Source organism: Mus pahari, chromosome 12, assembly GCF_900095145.1.
Source record: "Mus pahari chromosome 12, PAHARI_EIJ_v1.1, whole genome shotgun sequence".
Lineage (NCBI taxonomy): Eukaryota > Metazoa > Chordata > Mammalia > Rodentia > Muridae > Mus > Mus pahari.
Window position 1 is genome coordinate 58,096,026 of NC_034601.1, and position 12,862 is coordinate 58,108,887.

Sequence of the window (12,862 nt, forward strand, 5' to 3'; positions counted from 1 at the left end):
GCCCCTTGGTCTTGCAAACTTTATATGACCCAGCACAAGGCAAGGCCTGGGCCAAGTAGTGGGAGTGGGTGGGTAGGGGAGCAGAGGTGGGGTGAGGGGTATAGGAAACTTTCAGGATAGCATTTGAAATGTAAATAAAGAAAATAATAATAATAATAAAAAAATAATACCTGTGTCATTGAATTAGGTTTAAAACCCCTTTTGCCTTTGGTGTATCCCTAAGCATGGAATGCATTGCTGGCTGGTTTCACAGGATCCTTCAGGTAGATGTTGGAGGCAATGCTTGGGTAAGTGATTATGCCCTGCTTTGAGACCTCTTTCCTCTCAACCTTTGTTATGCTGCTCATTGTCACCTTCGATCAAACTGTTGCTAATTCTATCCAGGAGTACATTTTTCTTTTGGTTTGCTCCTAAAGTACTTAGACCCAGAGGGAAAAGAAACCCTTTTAATACTTAACTGTACATATGGAAGTGTCCATGAAGCTGAAAAAACCTGAGAAAATCATAAAAAGTTAATGTTCCAAGACTTTTATCACTATTTCAATTTAAAATCAGAAGTTTTTTTTTTTTAAAATAGTTATTTTTATTTCAAAGTTCCTGGCTCATTTTGTCTTGACATAGTGTTCTACATCCATCTTCAGTGTGCGCAACTAAACATCAGTGTTCGAATTGTTAGCATGGTGTCCTTTCAAATGCTGACTAGATAATTATTTGTTTGGCAGGTGCTCTAAGCTTTAAACTTAACTATTGTTCTCAGAGTTTTGCAGATCGTGAAGTCACTAAGAAAGTCTACAGCAGTGTGACTGTGAAAGATTCTCCTAAATTGAGTGCATCCATTTGACTTACTTTCTTCTGCCTTGCTCTAAGAACACATGCCCCAAGATATGAGTAATATGGAGCTATCTCATTTATCAGGCAAGCAGGAGAACCGGAGTTGGTAAAGCTGGGCATGGTAGGACAAGGTATCTGTAACCCAAACTGACTACAGCAAGATGAGACAGGGAGAAAATAGAATCCCTAGGTCACAGTGGTGAACCAGAAAAAAATAGATCCCATCTTGAACAAGATGGAAGGAGAGGACTGAAAACGAGAGAGAGAGAGAGAGAGAGAGAGAGAGAGAGAGAGAGAGAGAGAGAGAGAGACTGAGACAGAGAGGGAGCAGATATGATTCTTAGTTTCTGAAATGCCTGTTGAATCCTGTACATTATCTTATACAGCTCACCCTCATCAAATGCCTTGGTCCAAACAAGGGTAGGTATGTTCTATAGGACATAAAATACATGTGACAGGTTAATTTTCCTACTACATTTCTGTTAATGTTTTCTAAAGACACAAGCACACGTGTATGAGCATGTGACTACAACCAACTTTCAAATAAAAGGTTCTAGGCGAGTGCATCAAGGTTACTCAATTTAAAAATGGCACAAGTTATACATTTAAATGAAATTAGCATAAAAATCCATAAAATTATTATTAGTTCAATATTCATAGTGTAAAAAAAGAACAAGAGGGTACGGGAAGGTGGGTGAGGTAGATATGGGGGGTGTCTACCATTATATATAAATATTATCATATACATTGTGTAAAGTTTTCAAAGAATAAATAAAATATTATATTAAAAAAACAAAAATTAATGATAGATATCACTGAAGTGTCATGGTTAAAGAGAACATTCTGTGCCACTTCATCCAAAATATTTCTCCCTTGGTAGTGTTGGGGAAAGACTTCAAGTTGTGATTACTCTCAGTGTCTGAAATCGACACAACATAATGATATATAACATTTCATTTAGCTTATAAAGTTTTGTATAAAACTTTATAGTTAACAAATCATCATGCCATATTCTTCCTCACATAAGCTCATATTATTCTATCATTAACATCCTGTTCCTTTGAAAATTTCCAGTTTCTAAATGTGAAGCAAATACTCAGGAATGCCACTGAGATTTGAGCAGAACAATCAAGAAGAAAAAGATACACATGCCTACTTAGACTCCTGGCTTTGAACAATCTGGACAAAATCCATCTTATAGCATGGTGTCTCAATTGTGAAAACCATTCTACCATGAACCAACTGGAGACTGCCACTGAAAGGCAATATTAAATGTTGATTGTACACCAAAGTAGCCAAGTCAACTCAGTGGAAAATTATAGACTAAACAACTTTTCTGGTGGGGTATCCACTAGAAAAGGCTGTTTAGCCATGAGTTTAAGCCAATAGAAAGTCTTTATTAGCTGGCCAGCAGCCATGAGTTTAAGCCAATAGAAAGTCTTTATTAGCTGGCCAGCAGCTATACTGGGTGTTCAGAATCCCAGCGTAGTCCTGACCCTTCCTCTGGATTAACTATTAAACACACAAAAAAAATTTGTCTGGATTGACATAATTTAATGAACAAGAACAGTTAGCCAGAAACAGAACTACAAAAGCCAAAATGCGATGTTTAGAGACTTTCCCAGAACTATGAACTTCGTGGGTTAGTTCTTTGTTTTCATTTTTCTTGGTGGTATGTGCTGAGTTTTATGGCCTGAATGGTGCTTCCATCATGGAGTCAGTTATGCTAAGGTCTGGAGGCATAATAAGTTCTAGGGCCTTGTTAAAACTGATGGAGCAAAGATATATTTTTGTGAAAAAAAGTATGTTCTAAAATATATGATGCAATTTCATTTACTGACAAAGACTACTTTCTTATTTATTTCTTGTAAAATGACATTATGACACTTTGAATAGCCACCAGCTTAAAAGTAAGTCACGAAACAAAACATTATTAGTTTTAACTTCTATGTGTATCTAGAATAATTAACCTAATGGTTGTTTTGAGTGTAAATTTTAGGAACAAAGAATGAGTTAAAATTATTTTTAAAATTGAGACTTTTAGGAAACAGGAAATGAATAATATAAATCCCCAGCATCTGAGAAAGTGAAAGAAACAGAAGAGTCACCGATGGGGCCAAATCCATCCCTGGCACACTCCATGAACATTCATTCTGTCTTTGCTTTTCTCCCTTATTAATTGCTTCTGACTCACTCCCCTGTGACAAACCAGGATTTTGTTGTCAGTGTGGAAGGGTAAAATTCATTTTGATCTTGATGAGCCTTGACTGAACCCTAGTCACCAGTGTGATGAAAACATGCTCAGACCCAGAGCTTCCTTCCTCCCCATTCCTAAGTCCTAACTGTGCTTTCCCTCCCCCTCCCTAACTAGGGGCTAGAATCAATGGCTCTAGCTGAACATCAGCCGTACCCTCTAATTAAAGCCACATATCAAAATTGATCATTGCTTCTTTAAGGTTCTTTTCTTTCAGTATTTGACACAGCAAGCTAAGACTGAGTAAAATGGTACAAAACAGGCATCAGAGATTCAGGTGTTCTAGATTATATAATTTATAACTTATTTAATCCCAATAATGTTATGAAAAATGTCTTCCATTTTGTGCCAAGATCAAGTGTCTCCTATCCCCATCTTAGCATGTCCTCAGAGACTTTCTCAGTGTGAAGGTTGTATATAAATTGCATCGTTAAATTGATAATTCCAAAATTTACATATTTTTCCCAAGACTTTTTATTCAAAAAATTTCAATAATATTTATGTTAGGGTTTGTGGTTCATGCTTTCAATGTTTATAGAATATTATTGTCCTTGTTTAAATAAAATTTATTTTAAAATATACAACTCAGTATTGACTTTTTTAAATTATCAAAATAATTTCTAATAGTTAAATGCCTCTTAAATGTATATGATATCTTCTCAAGATAAAAGTAATATGTACTCAACCAGCTTTTAAAATCTATTTGGAACATTAAATATTATACAAGTAGAAAAAAAAATCTCTTATGAAGTCCTCTATGAAAGGAAATTGTGACAGGTTCCTGCTTAGGCAGAAAACATTCCACCTCCAAGCGAGAATACAGAGTGTAACTGTGGCTTCATAGGATTATTTGGGTAGTGTTCCTTCTGTTTCTACTTTGTGGAATAGTTTGAATAGTATTGGTATTAGGTTTTTGTTGAAGGTTTGATAGAATTCTGTACTTAACCCATCTGGTCCTGGGCTTTTTTTGGTTGGGAGAATTTTAATGACTGCTTCTAATTCTTTAAAGGTTATGGGACAGTTTAGATGGTTTATCTGATTCTGATTTTACTTTTGTATTTGCTATCTGTCTAGAAATTTGTCCATTTCATCCAGATTTTCCAGTTTGGTTGAATATAGGCTTTTTAAAATAGGATTTGATGATATTTTGAATTTCCTCAGTTTCTGTTGTTATATCTCCCTTTTAATTTCTGATTTTAATAATTTAGATACTGTCTCTGTGCCCTCTAGTTAGTTGGGCTAAGGATTTATCTATCTTGTTGATTTTCTCAATGAACAAGCTCCTGGTTTTGTTGATTCTTTTTATACTTCTTTTTGTTTCTACTTGTTTGATTTCAGTCCTGAGTTTGATTATTTCCTGCCCTCTACACCTCTTGGGTATATTTGCTTCTTTTTGTTCTAGAGCTTTCAGGTTGGCTGTTAAGCTGCTAGTGTATGCTCTCTCTAGTTTCTTTTTGGAGGCACTCAGAGCTATGAGTTTTTCTCCTAGAACTGCTTTCATAGTGTCCCATAAATTTGGGTATGTTGTGCATTCATTTTCGTTAAATTCTAAAGTCTTTAAATTCTTTATTTTTCAAGTTATCATTGCGTAGGGCATTGTTCAGCTTCCATGAGTATGTGGGCTTTCTATTGCTTTTGTTGTTATTGAAGATCGACCTCTCTCCATCTGGTCTTGATATCTCTGATTGTAGTTCGTGCTTCCTGCAAGCCTGTGTGTCAGTACTCCTCTGAGACCAAGTTCTCTTTAGGAGGTATTTGGGTACAGAGTACTGTGTTACAGGATCAGCTCCAGGGTGCAGACAGAAACCAGAAGGATCCTGTCCCTGGTTGTTCCTTGGTTTCTATGTCCTGATAGCTCTGGGTGGATCCCTCTTGGGCCAGGAATTTGAGCAGAAATGGTGGTATTACCTGTGCCCACAGGTGTGACAGCTCTCCTGGGAGATGAGCTCTCTCCAGGTGGTATTTGAGTATGAAGTGCTGTGGCACAGGATCAGCTCCAGGCACCAAGATGCTTTAAACTATGAAAAAATTGCATGACGATTATTATGCAATTTTGTATTTTATGTGAAGGCTTGATATCTAGGTTTTACTATCCTTACAATGAATGGACCAATCCCCATGGCTCCCGAGGAACAACTGCAGGTCATTATCCATCTAATTCTCTAAGATGTAGGATAGGTTACACAAATAAATGTTAGTTATAAAGTGCAAAAGCCATACCACCAAAATCTAAATATCAGAGCTGGAGAGATGGCTCAGCAGTTAAGACTTCACACTGATCTTGCATAGAACCCAAGTGCAATTCCCAGAACCCATACTGGCAGCTCATAACTGCCTATCATTCCAGATCCAAGGCACCTGACACCCCTTCTTGACTCCACAATAACTTACACACACATATCCACACAGTGAAAAAAATAAGTCTCTGAAAGACCTAAGAATATAATAATTATGTCAGAAGAAAACCAAACCAATGTAAATGCAAACTATGCCTCCACATCTGCATGGAACACAGAGACATGAAAAATAGCATTTAAAAGGTTAACATGGATTATGACAGTTTAGTGTTTTTAGGGGCTTCCTGAGTGAGGGAGTGAGGGAGTGAGGGAGTCTCTGGCTCTTGTGCCTTCTCATTGCCTCGATTCCTTATGGTGGTTTGTCTTGCTCATCTTTGATGACTTTTGTTTAATATAATTATATTTTTGTATGTATATTTTCAAATATAATGAATGAATGAAAATGTAGCCACTAGGGTAAAGGCTAACAACTTGAATTGTCATTGTGAAAGAAGGAGATATAATTTTTCTCCAATAGAATGACATGGTGTATTCCAAGCACTCCAGGATATGCCTCATATTCAGGAGGAGATGTTCAATACATAATGAACCTCAGGTTTTGTTATTGTTGTTGTTGTTGTTGCTGCTGCTGTGGTTGCTTTTATTCAGTTACAGTTTGGTGTTTGGTTTGTTTTGTTTCTTTTGGGGTATGGTTTTATTTTGTTTTCTTAGTTTGAAGGGATCGTTGTATTAGGCTTTCGTTTTTTTTAAAAAAAAGAACTTAAAATTAGGTGGACAGGAAGGGAGAAAGGATCTGGAAGGATGTGGAGGAAGGAAAGAATATGATCAAAACACATTTACATTGAAATAATAAAAATAAAAATAATTCTTTAAATAATTAAAAAATAAAATATAGAAACAATAGAATGCTAGCATTTGATGTTGTCTGTAAGTAATTGTGCACTATTTTCCCTAAACTTTTATATTATTTCTTATATAGTTACTGACTACAATGGCATTGGAAGTAATACTTTTGTTTTTTCATAAACAAAATCTATTAATATGTAATCTTAGTTTTATTATGAATATGTTTACAAAAAATTATGCATTAAGATTGTTGTTATACTTTCTTAGCACGGCCATTCAGTGATGTTACTGTTAAAAGTAAGTGTCCTAATTTGTGTGACTGCAATCCATAAGATCCATACAATGACAGCCTTTAAAGATACTTCTAAATATCTTCAACATGAACTGGCTTGTAACTATATAAACTTACATTAAAATTATTTCTGCACAGTGAAAATCAAAGTGGAAAGTTAGAAGACAGGGAAAAAGGAAGATATGTGAAGTGTTATTTGTGATACAAGATTATAATATCTCCAATCTTAAATTTTTCTACAGTTTTTATAATTTATCAAAGAAACAATGAGAATAATAAAATTGACTACTATTAATAAATTGTTCATAAAGGGGTAAAGTTAAACTGCTGATTAAATACCCAAACAGATGTTCAGCACAAGGGAAGCACACCATAAACAATCTCGAAGTGCTGCTTAGAACTTAGCAGGCTTGGCTGCACCAGAGACTACTAACTCATCAGGAGAGAAATGTCAGCATCCATACAATGACTGAAGTATTTTACAACTGAACAACTCCATCATGGGATGCGTGTGCTACCTAGTGGCCCTCATATGTCTTCAAGTACATGGCCTCAAGCATATTTATTGCAATAGTTTTACAACCTAAAAATATTGTTTGTGAGAAGTAAGCCTAAACATTCATTAATAGGTGTTATAAGTTGTGATTACATACACATATACAGATGATGTAAAATTGAACACTCAGAAATGATAGAGTAAAATTGCATTTAGAGTCATTTATAGAACTTTAAAGGTAAAAATGATAAATTATGAAATAAAAGCAGGATCTTGTGTGTGGTAATGGTGCACTGACTGAGCCAAAGAGCATATTCAACTCTACTCCACTCCTTTCCAGACACTGGAAAGCCTTTAAACAAATAATTATATGATTCTTTTTCTGGTCCATATTTTCAAATGTCTTCATATGTTCTCAGATAACATGCAGTCATCTTCAAAACGATGACTTCTACTTATAAAATTTAAACATTGAACTTGCAGAAGAATTATTTTTTAGTAAATCTAGGGTTTTATTTTCAAGATTTTCATTAACTACAAGGACAAGGAAATGTTACATTTAATCATGTGTAGGTATCGTTTGAAATTAGAGTGAATGTTAAATTAAAAATGGAAAATATATATCTATTTTGTTTATTACCATAGTTTCTGGGCAGAAATTGGGACTTAGCATAGTTTATCTTGGGGATGTAGTTTAAGCTTTATGTGTTAATAAAAGTAGCAATAATAACAACAGCAACAATAATAATAATAACAATAATAATAGGCTGGAGATATAGGTGTTCAACAGTTCAGAGTGCTGACTGCTCTTACAGAAGATTTAGGTTTAGTTCCCAGCACCTACATGTCAGCGTGCAACTATTTTTTTTGTTCTTGTTCAATGTTAAGAATTTCATATTAGTATGTTATATATTTTAATCAAACCTATCTCATACTCCATTTTTTCAGTTCTTCCTATAACACTCCAACCTCTTTTCCTCTCCATTTCTTGTACTCATTCTTTCTTAAAACACACTGAGTTCATGTAGTGCTTACCTGTTTGTGCATGAGTGTAAGTCCACCTCTTGCACCATGGCTAGTGTTTCAAAGCTATATTCGTGAAGAAAACTGACTCTCCTTTGCACATCGCCCACCAACTGTCAAGCCTTCTTATCTAATTACAGGGCTTCATGAATTCCTCCATCGATGCTGAATTCTGCCATGCCTGATCTTGTGTAGGTCTCATCTATGCAGTTTCAGACATGGTGAGCTCATGTATTATGCGGTACTGTCATATCCATCAAATACAAGTTCATTTTGACATCCAATTCTGCTGGCTCTTAAAATCTTTATGTCATGACCTCCAAAATGAATTTTGAGCCTTTCGGGGGGAGAATGTAATATGGATATCATATTTAGAACTGAGCATGCCACAATTTCTTATGCTCTGCATGTGTACTGGCTAGATTTGTGTCAACTTGACACAGCTGGAGTTATCACAGAGAAAGGAACTTCAGTTGGGGAAATGCTTCCATGAGATCCAGCTGTAAGGCATTTTCTCAATTAGTGATCAAGGGGGGGGTCCTCTTGTGGGTGGTGCCATCTCTGGGCTGGTAGTCTTGGGTTCTATAAGAGAGAAGGCTGAACAAGGCATGGGAAGCAAGCCAGTAAAGACCATCCCTCCATGGCCTCTGCATCAGCTCCTGCATTCTGACCTGCTTGAGTTCCAGTCCTGCATCCTTTGGTGATCAACAGCAGTATGGAAATGTAAGCCAAATAAACCCTTTCCTCCCCAACTTGCTTCTTGATCATGATGTTTGTGCAGGAATAGAAACCCTGACTAAGACAAATTGGTACAGGAGTGGGGTATTCCTGTGAAAACCTGACCATGTTTTGGGGAGGACTGTGGAAGGACTTTGGAACTTTGAGCTAGAACATCCATTTGGTGTTAAGAGCTCTGTGAGATGTTATGTAGGAACTCGGAAGATAACTTTTGAGAACAGTGCAGAAGATGGAGGCCTGGCTTGTGAAATTGCAGAGGGAAAATTAAAGACTCTTTTCAGGGCCACTGTNACTTTGTGAAGATTCTGTGGTTCTGGTTAGCTGGGGATGAAGAATCAGCTGTGATACCAGAATTACTAAAGCAAAACCTTTGCATTACTGGGACTATTGATACTGGTTAGTTGGAGCTAAGAAATTAGCTGTGATTAAGAAGAGACCAGCATCATTGAGGTGNCATCTTCTGTGAAGTGTTTTCTGAGAACACAGAGGCTGTGTTCCAGAGATAACCAAGGTTGTACCTTTCCTGTGGCTGGACTTGGTAATGTGTAAGAGTTACTCAGGTGGTACTGGTTTTGAAGGCATGAAGGGGTCATGTAGAGCAGCTGAGGCCATAGAAGCACTGTGAGAGGCCATGGAAGGCCATTGGTGAAGGTGCAGCCTCAGTTGCAATTGATGGCCCAGGACTGAAAGGGTCATGCAAAGGAGTTGAGGCTTGGCACCATGAAAAGCCTATAAGAGGCTAGTGTTGAAGCCTAGTTACAGTGGAAGGCAGCAGCGTTTTGGAGATGCCAGTATCATGAGATGAGCACGAAGAACAGCAGCAGCAGTAGAGTACAGGCAGCTGGAGCCTAGAAGACAAGCTGTGTGCTACAAAGGGCATGACTGGAGAAGTGACCCAAGCCCTTAGAGGAGCCCAGAAGATTGTGAGTTGGATCCCAGACTTTGGAGGGTTTGAGATTGATTTTTGCTTTGGATTGTGACTGTGCCCTGATATTTTTCCCTCTTGAAGGAAGTTTTTTAGTGAAGCCCACAGTTAAGAGACTTTGAATTTTAAAGTACTTTGTATTTTAAATTTTAAAGGGATTGAAATTTTACTATGTAAAGACTGTGGGACTTTTAAAGTTATTTAAGATCTTGGGGATGAATAAGAACTAAGAGTTGAGGCTTACTAGTGATATGTTTGTGTGTCAAGTTGACAAGGGGTCAATTGTACTGGCTAGTTTTGTGTCAACTTGAGAAAGGAGCTTCAGTTTGGGGAAATACCTCCATGAGATCCAGCTGTAAGGCATTTTCTCAATTAGTGATCAAGTGGGGAGGTCCTCTTGTGGGTGGTACCATCTCTGGGCTGGTAGTCTTGGGTTCTATAAGAGAGCAGGCTGAACAAGTCAGGGGAAGCAAACCAGTAAAAAGCATCCCTCCATGGTCTCTGCATCAGCTCCTGCATTCTGACCTGCTTGAGTTCCAGTCCTGCATCCTTTGCTGATCAACAGCAGTATGGAAATGTAAGCCGAATAAACCCTTTCCTCTCCAACTTGCTTCTTGGTCATGATGTTTGTGCAGGAATAGAAACCCTGACTAAGACAGCATGTTAATAGGTTGTGGTTCTCTGTATAAATTACAATCTACTGGGAAAAAAAGCTTTCTGAGAATTGGGAGATGCACAAATGTATCTGTATAAAGGGAAATCAATCTTAAGCAATCTTAAGCAGCAGTTTAATGCAATGTCCATTTATCAGTTCTACCTTACAGCCTAGACAGTCATGAATTTAAAGTGTAATTCACAGTACCAGGCATGACTTCCATCTTGAGGAATGGGATTTACAGTCAATCTGAAAGCAGTTGTTTACCTCTATAATATTCATGTCACTGCAGCAACAATAGTCATGTCTTCCCAGGCTAGTTGTTATCATAGTTATCAGGCTTTTCAGATATGTAAGATTATTGAAAAATTTTCTTCCCTTGTAGCATAAATACAACCCTCTGGCACTCAGAACAGTAGCCAGTAGTGGTGCAGCTTTCAGATCTGTACTAATGTGATCTCTACATGTTCTAAAACATAATTATGCGGGTTTTTCAGCAAGGAGATCTTACTGTGATGTTTTAGTGGGTAACCAAGAACAATGGCAATAGTCTGTAATGTTTGGGGGTGTCTATTAGACCCACTTGAAAAGAACAATCCAATTCCTGGCACTGGGAATCTTATTTGATAACTTAAACTTTAAAAATATACAAGAAAAGTTATAAAATGTTGCTTTCATTTTTTAACAGTTAGCACACAATGAATTTGATAAATGAGGGATCACTGCATGAACAAATATTGACACAAGTTCAAAAAATGATTTAGCTTAAATGTTTTAAAGAATTGTGTGTTTGTGTGCGCTTTGAGCAATTGTGTGTCTGTGTGTCTCTGTGTACATGTTTATGTGTGTGCATGTGCATGTGTGTGTTCTTATGTGTTCTGTTTCACAGGTTTGCTTTTGAATGTGGAAGCTGCAGTTCAGTATTGGATATTATTTTATACATTTTAGAACTTTTTCTTTATTTCATAATGTTACATATATTTCACTCCCAATAAACCATCCTCTTTGGGATGCACAAAGGTCTCACCTTGAAGGTTCTGTTCATATCCTTCTTCTACCATTATATTATATTATATTTCTTACTTGGGCAATTCTAGTGAAAGCTTTAATGCTCAAAGTGACAACATTTGGAAGTGGGTGTTTAGGGAGATCAGTAGGTTTAGATTTATTTGCAATAGTGTACCATGAGGTGATTGTTATCTTTCTAAGAGCAGAAAGAAAGACCAGAGGGTCTATGGTTTCTCTTTCTTATAATTAGGAATCAGTAATTCAATTTGTTTTTCTTTTTATTTCAGAAATCCCTAAGTTCTGGAATCAACAATTTTAAAATATAGTATAAAGTGACTTATTAGAAAAATATGTTTTGAAGTGAAAGAAGCTATTTGAAGAACTACTGCTCAAGATGGCTCACCCAGATTCTTCTGGGGATATTATATAACCCAGGATCACATCAGTTGTGCAGCAGTCAAGGGACAGGTCAATAACACAACTAAGAATTCTATAAGGGTTGTAGATGTATGTGACATCTTATTCCATATTAACCACTCCTTGCAGACACGCCCTACCATCACTTTCTGCATTGTTGAGACATACTGCATTAATACTTACTGTCATTACAGTAATGAATAACAGTATTTGTATTTTTACAATAATAAAGCAATATGTTAAATAGTAAATTAACCAGTATAGTAAACTTTGATTGTAAATGACTTTATCACTTGTTATAATAAAACAGTATGTGCCCAAGCCATTACAAATCCAAGCACTCTATTCTGTGCATCTCTGATAAGATTTAAAGATTGGTTTGAAGCTTCAGCTTAATGAGGTTGTGATGGTGATAATACTAATGTGGAACCCTCCTTGTGGTGTGTTTCTTCTACATTTTCAGACTTATGTTGCTTGTTCTTCAGTTTTACTTTAGATATCTCTAGAGCTGAGCATTGTTACTTGTGGGAAGGTCAGTTCTATAATATGATTGTGCAAACACTGCAAGCCAAGTTTTGAATGAGATCTTAAACATCATTAGCTTATGCCATTTTGAAAACTCCTATCACTTTCTTAAAAAACAGAACTGTTCGGCTTATGTAAAGCGTCCTTAAACATTGGATTACTAAAGGTCTGTGAATACTTACAGATCACCGAGCAATTATTTGAAAAATCTGAAAATAAAGTAGAACTCAGAGATTAATTAAGAGAGACAGGTCAAAATGAAGACTACCTTCAGAAAGAAAAACACTGGTATCTATAAACCAAGAAAAAAAAAAAGAAAATGGTACCAGTAGATAATACTAAAATAGAGAAATAGTAAAATTGGCTTCCAACCCAAAGTTATCAAAAAAGACAAGGAGGGGCACTTCATACTCATCAAAGGTAAAATTTACCAAGAGGAACTCTCAATTCTGAATATTTATGCTCCAAACACAAGAGCAGTCACATTCATTAAAGAAACATTAGTAAAGCTCAAAGCGCACATTGCACCGCACACAATAATAGTGGGAGATTTCA